The sequence below is a fragment of the Gossypium arboreum genome, chromosome 11 (assembly GCF_025698485.1).
Source record: "Gossypium arboreum isolate Shixiya-1 chromosome 11, ASM2569848v2, whole genome shotgun sequence".
Taxonomy (NCBI): domain Eukaryota; kingdom Viridiplantae; phylum Streptophyta; class Magnoliopsida; order Malvales; family Malvaceae; genus Gossypium; species Gossypium arboreum.
The window spans coordinates 112543837-112555475 of record NC_069080.1 but is presented as its reverse complement, the minus strand read 5'-3'; positions in this window follow the sequence as shown (position 1 = coordinate 112555475).

Here is an 11639-nt window from a genome sequence, read left to right as displayed (position 1 = left end):
CAAGGATTGTTTTCAGATCATTGTAGCCTAGCTACGCCTCATTCTTACCCACATGACTCTACCTTAGCTAAAGTATCATAGTAGGGTCTCAATACTATTCATAATATCATATCATATATCATAAAAATTATACTTACAGACTTGGTGCCGGGGATTCAGTGCGCCACTTCTTTCTTCAATCCAGAACTTGAAAAAACCTTGTTTTTCATCACCAAAACAAAAAATAGAAATTTGAAAACTTTGATTTGAAAACTCCCTTTATTTTGAACTTCTTGATTTACAACAGAAAAACTCATACCTTTTTAACATATATTCCCCGCAAAGCATCTCAAAAAACCATTTCCAAAAATACCCTTTTTAGGCCTAAGTTTCCGAAAACATTTTTGGACCCGATCCACGTACCGAGTTGTTGCAACTGGCTCGATACCACTAAATGTAACACCCCAAACCCGGCCAGACGTTATGGTAGAATCGATGTGCCACATTGGAGTTGAAAACCCACGCTCGCTTTTAGTGTTTTAAAACCACATATTTTGTTGAGTTAACAAAGTGTATGGAAGCTGGACACCAGGTAGGTATCCGAGATAGAGGAGGTGAGCCATGAAGGCTGCTTAAGTACCAAGCTCTTTGATTGGATCCAATCCTAGACATGCCCACAACCATAGTCACACTTTGTTACATCGAGTTTAAACTTGTTTAAGTGAACGACTTTGATAAATCGATTAATCGTGGTGTTGAACTCTTTTGAAAACAAGTATCGTTTTGAAAACACGTCCTAAGTCTAGCCCATTTGAATAATTATCAACCAGGTTTGAAGTTATTAAAATTAAAATAATCCCGAAAAGAAATAAAAAGAAAGTTAAAATGGCCTTATTACAACCCAAAAATAAATAATAATCAAAGGAAATCTAATGAAACCCAACGTTTATTTAAAAGTCCAAAGACAATCACCATGGCTACTCTGAATCCCCTCCGGCCCAAGTCCCCACATCAAGGCTCACCTGCAAGGTTAAGGAAAGGGGGTGAGTTTGGAAACTCAATGTGCAACAAGCCCCTTTCAGAGCCCAAAACAATAACGGCCTGATAGGTCTAAGCCCAAAACCAATCTCAAACATGTACTAGGCCATAGCCCTTTTCATATTTCATAATTCATAACACTGGGCCGAAGCCTTCTCACATTTCATATTACTGGGCCGAAGCCTTTACTGTAAATGGTGTGGCCCAAAGGCCCATTTTTATAACACATGTAATGTCAATGAAAGAATGCAACCTATTTGGGGAGACTACTCAACCCATCTTTCGCTACTCTCCACCCGTACCAACCAACACACCATGTGGGGATTAACTCGACCCACCCCGCCATAACTCTCCTTTGGCAAAGATAGTGCTTTATCATATAACCGAGGCCTAGCCTCTTTTAGTAACTGGGGTAAACCCTTTTTAATAACTGGGGCATAAGCCCTTTAGTAACTGGGGCATAAGCCCTTTTGATAACTGGGGCATAAGCCCTTTTGCACTTCCTCCATCCATATAAAAACCCAACCCAATGCATTTATGAACATCTCGTGTGCATATCATACATATCATGTGCATATAATACATGTCATGTGCATATCATACATATCATGTTTATCAAAATCCCATGCATTAAGTTCATATATAAACCCTAGGGGTATAATGGTCATTTTTACCTAGGGGCAAAACAGTCATTTTCATATTATAAGGGTAATCTTGTAATTTTACCAAAATTAGGGTTTCCATGTTCATTAACATTTACAAACAATTCATGGGTGCAAACAGTGATTCTGGCCCATTTTAGCGAAATCGAGTTATTGGGCCAAAAACCCTAATGGCCCTACTTAGCCGATTCTCATCATCTAGGCCCATTTAGCCTATATCCATAACAAGATAATCTTAACATGCAATTTAATGATTTCCATTTCCTACCAAATTTACCCAAATGGGCCCGAAAGCCTATTGGGCCCTAATTCACCCTCGAGGCCCAACTTACCGTGAACACCAAAAACACGCCCTTACCATTTCCATTATTCCGATCATCATCTCATCGAGTCTAACTAACTAGTGAGTGTTCGCTGCTCACAAGTCCTCGAAATGCCGTAATTTGGCATTTCGCTTTTCGCATTTATCGCTTTAAGCTATGAAAAGGGTTCGTTACACACCTGTTTGGCGATATTCCTCGATGAGATCTCCTACACGATTTCTCCTATAATCCATCCTTAATAATCAGCTTCCCATTAATTGAACCAAACCTCAAATCATCTAATACTAATACTTAAACATTCAGCCACCATCCATAATGGCCTTAGGAATCTTACCTTTGTCGCAATTGATGACTAGGTCTAGCCACTTCGGTGATCCAAGCTACTCCAAGTCGACACTACACCTTGCTGTTCCTTCAATAAAGAAACCAAAAATATTAAAAGAAGACCCCATAAGGCCTACACCCACATTCGGCCATCTCCCTAAACTAGAAGGGTTTTGGCTTTTGGCCAAAGTTACACTAGAAATTGTGTAGAGTTTGAACACTTACCACAGTCTTTTTCCTCTTGAATCCTGATGCCTAAAAGGTAAAGGAATTGAACGCCAACTATTGAAAAGGAAAGAAAAGGTTGCTGGTCACAAAGAATCGGCACCCCTATCTTCACCGATTTTGCTTTTTGCGGTATTTCAAGAAGTAGAGATTAAAGAAAGAAATAATAAATGAGTAGAGGAAAGTAATAGGCTGGATTTTGAAAAGAAAAGGAGAAAAGATAAGAGGAAGGATGGTAGATTCGGCTAGGGAAGAAAAAAATAAGAGAAAACTAAAACAAAGGAGAAAAGCACGCCTAAGACCCTAATGCCGAAATTACTAACCTAATACCCTTCGTGAATTCCCTCTCTAACCCCTTCCAAACGGCTAAGCTCTATCCTTCTCTCAAATCCCTAAAATCTCTCCCTTATCCCTCCTTAATCCATACGTTTGACTTGATCCAACTCTCCTCTTACGTAATCCACTTAGGTTCCAACACTTACCCTTCCTGCACATAAAAATAAATACTCTTATTTGCCAACACAGGGAATCGATCCCAGGTCTTCCCTTATGCTCTACACGCCACCTTTTTAGGAGCTTAGTAGCGTCACCCTTGCCACTCTACCAAAGCTCTTTTTGTGATACACTTTACCCACAACTTAATATAAGGGCACCTAGCTAGAACCCCTAACTCCTAAGTCTAAAATTTAAAAATTCAACCGGGTTTTGGCTAACTCATAAGCCTTCCATAAGCCCATTTACACACCCAAATTATGAATTCCATAATCACATACCAAATTTTATAAAAATTACTTAAAATATCAGGAATCGCGAAAAAAACCGGAAAATCAGGATGTTACACTTGCAGTCAGAGATATCGATCACACTATCAGCCAAAACATTCGGTATAGTTGGATTTATATTTTTGAATATGGCATGTATAGTGTTTAAATTTTATCATTTTGTGTCTTTAAGATTTGGTCAAATGATCTGGCTTAAGATAGATCCCCACACTTTGCATTAAGCCTTGAATGATGGCTAACATTCATTTTGAGTTTATAAAATATGCATTTCCATGATTGCATAAATGTCTATTTTCCTTGAATTGATTATTGAAAATATGTTTGTTTTGGTATTGGTTGGTTTTAGTATGAAAATAGGTAAGCAAGGGTTGCAATGAGGCTTGGAAAATAGCCTTATATTGTCTACACGGGTAGAAACACGGGCATGTGGTCTGGTCGTGTGTCCTCTGCACATAAAAATATTTTAAGTCAGAATGCATGTTAGTATTCACACGGGCAGAGACATGGCCGTGTGTCTCAGCCGTGTGGAGGGCACGGCCTAGCACATGGGCGTGTGCCATGGCTGTGTGATAATTTGGAATTACTGATGTTAGGAACAGAATTTTGAGGTTTTTATACACGGGCTACACCACTGGCATGTCGAGGCTGTGTGAGTAACACGGGCCAGGGACACAGGCATGTGTCCAGCGCGTGTGAAGTCTACACTTGATTTATGAAAAGTTTTAGAAATAAATTGGCTGCACGGGTAGGGGACACGGGCATGTTTCCCTTCCACACGGGCGTGTTACCCTTCCATGCGGGCGTGTGCCTTGTTTTAAAAGCAAATTTTCTAAGATTAGTTTAAGGACCCCAAATGGTCCTGAATAATTTCTAATAGTCGAATTGGGGATCGTAGGCTCATAAATAGATGGTTAAGGTAGAAATTGAAAATGTTTAGATTTGGACCGAGTCTTGGTGACTTAAAGTTGTTCGAATGTATGAGATTAAGTAATGCCTTGTACTTTGTCCCGGCATGGGGTACGGGTATGTGGTGTTACATTTAGTAATATCAGAGCTATGGTTTAGTCGGTTCTAAGACTAACCTAGTGAGAGTACGAGTACGAGTTTAGCTATACATGCCATAGTTTTACATTGATATTGTGAAGAATTCTAATGATTATAAATTATGTTTTTATATAGCAAATGGATCTTAATAGAGTTACGGCAGATGACGTGGAAAGTAACGTGCCAGCTCCCGCTGAAAAGACTTCGCCGGTTGAGAGCTAGCCTATGACTATGGGCCAAGAAGGAGGGGATAGAGAAGCCTACCTCCGTATGATGGACGCTTGGTATACAGAGCTTGTTCATGCGAATCTGAACACTCCACCTTCCCCACCTCCTCTAATTCCTCAGTATACCTGGTAACTCCGCAAGGCGCTGACATGTTTAGACGAGAGAAACCCCCGGTAGAAAAGATCCAGAAACAAGGGGCCGAGGAATTCTGGGCTAGCATTGATGATGACCCGGAGAGAGTAGAGTTTTGGCTAGAAAATACCATAAGGGTATTTGATGAACTGTCATGCTCACCTGAAGAGTGCGTGAAGTGTGCCTTGTCACTTCTTTAGGACTCGGCTTATCAGTGGTGGAACACTCTCGTGTCTGTAGCACCGAGAGAGAGAATCAATTGGGAATTTTTCCTAGAAGAATTCTGGAAAAATTATATTAGCCAAAGGTTCATTGACCAAAAGAAGAAAGAATTCCTAGAGCATAAGTAGGGTCAATTTTCAGTGACAGAGTACGAGCGCGAATTTGTGAGGCTCAGCAAATATACGTGAGAATATGTGTCTACAGAAGCCACAATGTGTAAGAGGTTTAAGGATGGCCTCAATGAAGATATTCGAGTCTTTGTTGGGATTTTAGGGCTACAGGAGTTTGTAGCACTTGTTGGAAGAGCCTGTAAGGCAGAAGAGTTGATTAAAAATAGAAAGGAAGTGGCTTTTGAGTCACGGGATTCGAAGAAGAGACAGATGGGGAAATCATATCAGTCCTCATCCAAGAAATCAAAGGAACTCTCTACTCGATTAAATGCCTCGGTGTGGTACTCGAAGAAATACAAGAATCAGCAGAATTCAGCATTTAGAGCCCAGACAACTTCGGTTGCTAGTATTGGCAGTGCTTGGCCAAACCAGTCGGAGTGTTCGCAATGTGGGTGTAACAGTTTGGTTTTGACCCTAGTTGGAATAGTGGTTTTGGGACCACAAATTTGAATCCAAAAAAATATTTTAATATTATTTTCTGTGTCTGTGATATGTGAATTTATATCTGCAAAGTTTCTGTGATTTAATTTGTCTATTTCTGTGCTTAATTATGAAAAAGAACCAAATCGCATAAAGTGTAAAAGCTGTGTGTTAGATGTTAAAAGTGCCTATTTAATTTGGCTTATTGAAGTGAAGGTCCTTGCATGTCAAATTCACCATTTGTTTTAATGGTGGAAAAATATAGGCATTGGTAGGTGGATTTTTAATGATATATGCCAAGGGAAAAATGAGAAAATGATTATTAAAGTTATTATAATAAAATTAAAAGCATGAAATTAGCCATTTCATGCATGTTGTTGCCAAAAATCAAAAGAAAGGAAAAGATGAAAGCTTGTTGAATATTCAGCCATGGTTAGCTTGATTTGGTAAGTGAATTTTGTTTAGTTTTTGATAATTTATACATTTCTGTGATCGATGCTTCGTGTTCTTTAAAATCGACGTCTGAATTTCTATTTCTGTTGAAGATTATGAAATGTGCCATTGATGATTATTTGAGCTTTGTAATGTTTTTATATGGATTATGAAAGATATGTGTGAGATTACCATGGTTTGTTCTTGAATTTTTGATGAAATAGAGCTATTTGGGCTAAATTGTGAAAATGAGGTTTTGAAGGACTGCATTGTGAATTTAATATATTATTTGGGCTTGTATGGAAGCTATGTAAATTAGGCCAAGCTATAGTCTTGGTAAATTTTGCATATTTGTGATTTTGTAAAAAATGGACTAAATTGTCAAAGTGTGAAAATGAAAGGGCTAAAATGCAAAGTGCCCTAAATATGTGTTCATGGATTATTTTGAATGAAATGAATGATTGAATGGTTGAATTTGAATTGTATTAGATCAAGAACAAAGAAAATCAAACTTAGATCGAGGGAAGTCCAAAATAGTTGAATAATCGACTCGTTTCATCCGAAATCCGTACGAGGTAAGTCAAATTACAATTATGTGTTAAATTGACTAATTTCTACATATATATAAATTGTAATCTATATTGGATGGCCTTGAGAGCCTGATGAATATCTTTTGAGTAAAGTCTGGTAATATGTTAGTATCCGAAAAGCTCTGTATACTTCTAAAGGGACATTGACATCTATCTGAGATATCGTGTAAGACCGTGTCTGGGACACAAGCCTCGATTTAGATTTACGTATAAGACCATGTCTGGGACATCGGCATCACACCTGATTTCGTATAAGATCTTGTCTAGGATAGAGGCATCGATATTGAATTACATGTAAGACCACGTCCGAGACATCGGTGTTGTACTTGTTTATGAGTATCTGCAACGTTTCTGAACCGTCTGATGATAGCGTATGGAATATGAGAATGAGTATATGACATGTATAACCTATACAGGTATGTTTGTATCATACTAAATTTCTGAATGTTAAAGACTCTATCTCTGTGAAATATGTATGGAATTTGGAAATGAAGCATGACATAAATGCAAACAAAGGAGCATGGTTAAGCTTATGAATTATTCTATGAAATGGCTATGAATCTTTATGGTTGAATTGTACTTATATGCTTTTGTAGTTAGACCCAATTGTATTTGGCTTACTAAGCTCTTTGTAGCTTACTCTGTGTGATTTCTGTCTGTTTTACAGTTATCCTAGCTACTGAAGACTAGGGGATAGTCGAGGATCGTCTCCACACTATAAAACTCATTTTGGTACTTTTGAAAGTGTAAATATTTTAAAGTATGGAATGTATAGGCTAGAAGGTCTATGTATTAAGTGTTTATTTGTAAATATATATTATGCCATGAGAGTTGGCTAGCAAATGGTATGAATATGTTAAGTTTTGATATGGTTTTGAATGGGTTATTGAATGATGATAATTTAGTTGTAATGGAGCATGTTTTGAGCATGGAATTGGCTGAAAATTGTTGTACGAGTGTTGTTTGACATTGCTCGTAGGAAAGACTCATATAAGGGTGGCAAGTTGGCTTAAACAAAGCCTGCATTGTGCCACACGGTCAGGGGACACGAGTGTGCCTTGTGACCATGTAAGAAAGTCAGTAGCTAGCTAAGTTCCACACGGCTGCAGCACACGAGTGTGTCTGTTGGCCGTGGGTGAAAGTTAGTATGCATGCTCTGTTCTGGCACGGCTGGTTCATACCCGTGTGAGGCACACGGCCTGATCACACGGGCGTGTGACTTCAACAGAATTGAATTTTTTTTGAGTTCTGAAATTTATGAATGTGTTCGGTTAATTTCGACTGTCATTAAAAGTATGTTTTAGGTCTCGTAGACCATCATAAGAAATGATTGTTATTTATTACTACTATTTGATATATGTGATTCTGAATTGGTCTGAAATGTTCGGTCTATCTGTCTGGTAATGCCTCGTAACCTTAATCTGATGTCAGTTATGGGTTAGGGGTGTTACAGTGGGAGATGTCATTTTGGCGAGTGCCGAGGAAATGAGAGGGGCTGCTTCAAGTGTGGGTTATTAGACCACTTTATCCGTGATTATCCTAAAATGAAAGAGAGAGAAATGAAGCAAGAATCGAAGGCAAGTAGTGCACTATTGAGGGGTAGACCACAAAAGAACCCCGGAAGTGGGACTACCAATACAGGCACGTCAAGAGACACCGCAGTGAGGTCTGAGGGCAGAGTGCCAGCAAGGACCTATGCTATACGTGCCCGGGAAGAGGCAAAGTCTCCTAATGTGATTACGGGTTCTTTTTCTATCCATGATATATTTGTTGTTGCTTTAATTGACCCAGGGTCTACTCACTTTTATATTGTATGGATTTGATACCCCGTATAAACATGTTAGAGTCCACTAGGTTTATGATAAAAGTGTCTAACCCTTTAGACAGGCATGTATTAGTTGACCAAGTGTGCAGAAATTACCCTTTGACAATTAGAGGCCACTGTTTTTGGGCTAACTTGATGTTATTGCTGTTTAATGAATTTGATGTAATCCGTGGGATGGATTAGTTGACTTCTCATAGTGTTGTAGTGGACTGCGGGAAAAAGATAATAGAATTGAAATGTAGAGATGGGAATGTTCTTCGGGTTGGACCAAGTGAGTCAAATAATCTGCTGGTAGTAATATCGTCGTTGGCTGTTGAGAAATATTTAAAAAAGGAAATGAGGCTTACCTAGCTTTTGTACTGAATACTCAAGTGTTTGAGTTGAAGATAGAATTAGCACCAGTGGTTTGTGAGTTTACAGATGTGTTCCCGGAGCAATTACCTAGATTACCCCTAGTAAGGGAAGTAGAGTTTGGAATTGAGTTGGTTCCTAGAACGACACCTATCTCGATCACTCCATATAGGATTGCTCCAACAGAGTTGAAGGAGTTGAAAGCAAAGTTGTAAGAGCTAACAAATAAGGGTTTGACGAGACTGAGCTATTCCCCGTGGGGTGCTCTAGTACTTTTTGTGAAGAAGAAATATGGGTCGATGAGGTTATGCATCGACTATAGACAACTCAACAAGGTAATAGTAAAGAACAAATATCCTTTACCAAGGATCGATGATTTGTTCAACCAGTTAAAGGGAGCCACGGTATTTTCCAAGATTAACCTGAGGTCGGGATACTACCAGTTAAGGGTTAAAGAGAAAGATGTGCCGAAGACTGCATTTCGGACAAGATATGGGCATTATGAGTTCCTTGTCATGCTGTTTGGTTTAGCTAATGGCCCGATGGTGTTTATGGATTTGATGAACCGCATTTTCAGGCTGTATCTGGATAAGTTTGTCGCCGTCTTTATCGATGACATATTGATTTATTCGCGTGATGAGAGTGATTACGTAGAGCACCTGAGAGTTGTGTTACAAACCTTGAGAGACAAGCAGTTATTCGCCAAATTTAGTAAGAGTGAATTTTGGCTTAAGGAGGTGGGTTCCTAGGACACATTGTGTTGGGTGATAAGATTCGAGTTGACCCAAATAAGATCTCAGCTATTGTTGAGTGGAAACCGTTGAGGAGTGTGACAGAAGTTTGAAGCTTTTTGGGTTTGGCCTGATACTATAGACTGTTTGTAAATAGATTCTCCATGATAGCTATCTCGATGATGAGACTACTGTAGAAAGATGTCAAGTTTGATTGGATATAAAAGTGCCAGCAAAGTTTGAGAAATTAAAGGCTTTGTTGATTGAAGCCCCAGTGTTGGTACAACCGGAGTCGGGTAAGGAGTTTGTAATATATAGTGACGCCTCATTAAATAGGTTAGGGTGCGTACTTATGCAAGAAGGTAAGGTCATAGCTTACGCTTCTAGACAATTGAAGCCACATGAGAAAAATTACCTGACGCACGATTTGGAGTTGGCCGCCATTATGTTCTCATTGACGACTTGGAGACACCATTTGTATGGAGAGAAATGTTGGGAATTCACCGACCATAAGAGTTTAAATTACTTGATGACTCAAAAGGAGTTGAATTTATGGCAACATCGATGGTTAGAGCTGATAAAGGATTATGATCTGATAATAGATTACCATCGAGTAAAGGCAAATATGGTTGCCAATGCCTTGAGTAGAAAGTCGTTGTTCACGTTGAGAGCAATGAATGTCAATATGGCTTTGTCTGATAATGGTTCAGTTCTAAAAGAATTGAAAACTAGATCATTTTTTCTTCAAGAGATGTAAGAAGCTCAGAAAAGTGATAAGAAGTTGTAGGCTAAGAGAATTCAATGTGAGTTGAGAATTGAATCAGATTTTCGTATTAGTACCGATAGATGCATAATGTTCAAAGATAGAGTTTGTGTACCCAAGAATAATGAGCCTGTTCAAAAGATTTTGAGAGAGGTACATAGTGGTTGTTTTTTGTCCACCCGAGTAGTGTGAAAATGTACAATGACCTGAAGAAAATGTATTGGTGGTTGGGTATGAAAAGAGACATTTCTGAGTTCATTTCCAAGTGCCTAATATATCAACAAGTAAAGGCTGAACACCAAGTACCTTCGGGTCTACTTCAGCCCATCGTGGTCCCAGAGTGGAAGTGGCATCAAATCACTATGGATTTTGTGACGGGTTTGCCAGAAACCCCAAAAAAGAAAGATGCAGTATGAGTTATTGTAGATAGGCTAACAAAGTCGGCACATTTCATACCAGTGTGTACCGACTACTCCCTTGAAAGACTAGCCGACTTGTACGTATCCAAGATTATGAGACTTCACGGAGTGCCCATATCGATTATTTCAGACAGTGACCCGAGGTTTACCTTGAGGTTTTGGAAAAAGTTACAAGAGGCATTAGGAACAAAGTTGAGTTTTAGTATAGCTTTTCATCCACAAACTGAAGGACAGCCAGAGAGGGTAATACAAATATTAAAGGACATGTTACGGTGTTGGTTGAATTCGCCTATAATAATAGTTATCAGACAAGTCTGCAAATGGCACCTTATGAGGCTTTATATGGACTAAAATGTCGAACACCCTTGTATTGGACTGAACTTAGAGAGAGTCAGATTCACGGGGTCGATCTAGTCAAAGAGACTGAAGAAAAAGTTAAAACGGAAGGAAATTGAATTTCATGTCGGTGATAAAGTATTTTTGAAAGTATTTCCGTGGAGAAAAATTCTCAAATTTGGTAGAAAAGGCAAGTTGAGTCCTCGTTTCATAGGACCTTATGAGGTTACTGAGAGAGTAGGGCTAGTTGCCTACCGATTGGATTCACCACCAGAGTTGGAAAGGATTCACAACGTGTTTCATGTGTCCATGCTACATCAATATAGATTAGACCCTTCGCATGTGATTCAACCGACAGAGGTTGAGATTCTTCCGGATTATGGTGAAGAGCTGGTCAGAATTTTAGCCCGGGAAGTCAGACAATTGAGAAATAAGAGTATAGCACTTGTGAAAGTTTTGTGGCATAGACATGGAGTCAAGGAAGCCACGTGGCAACCTGAGAATTTTATGAGAGAGTAGTATCCAAACTTATTCACTGGTAAGATTTTCGAGGACGAAAATCCCTAAGAGGGAGAAATGTAACAGCCTGGACCTAGTTGGAACAGTAGTCTTCGGACCACAAATCCAAAGTTTGGAAATTATT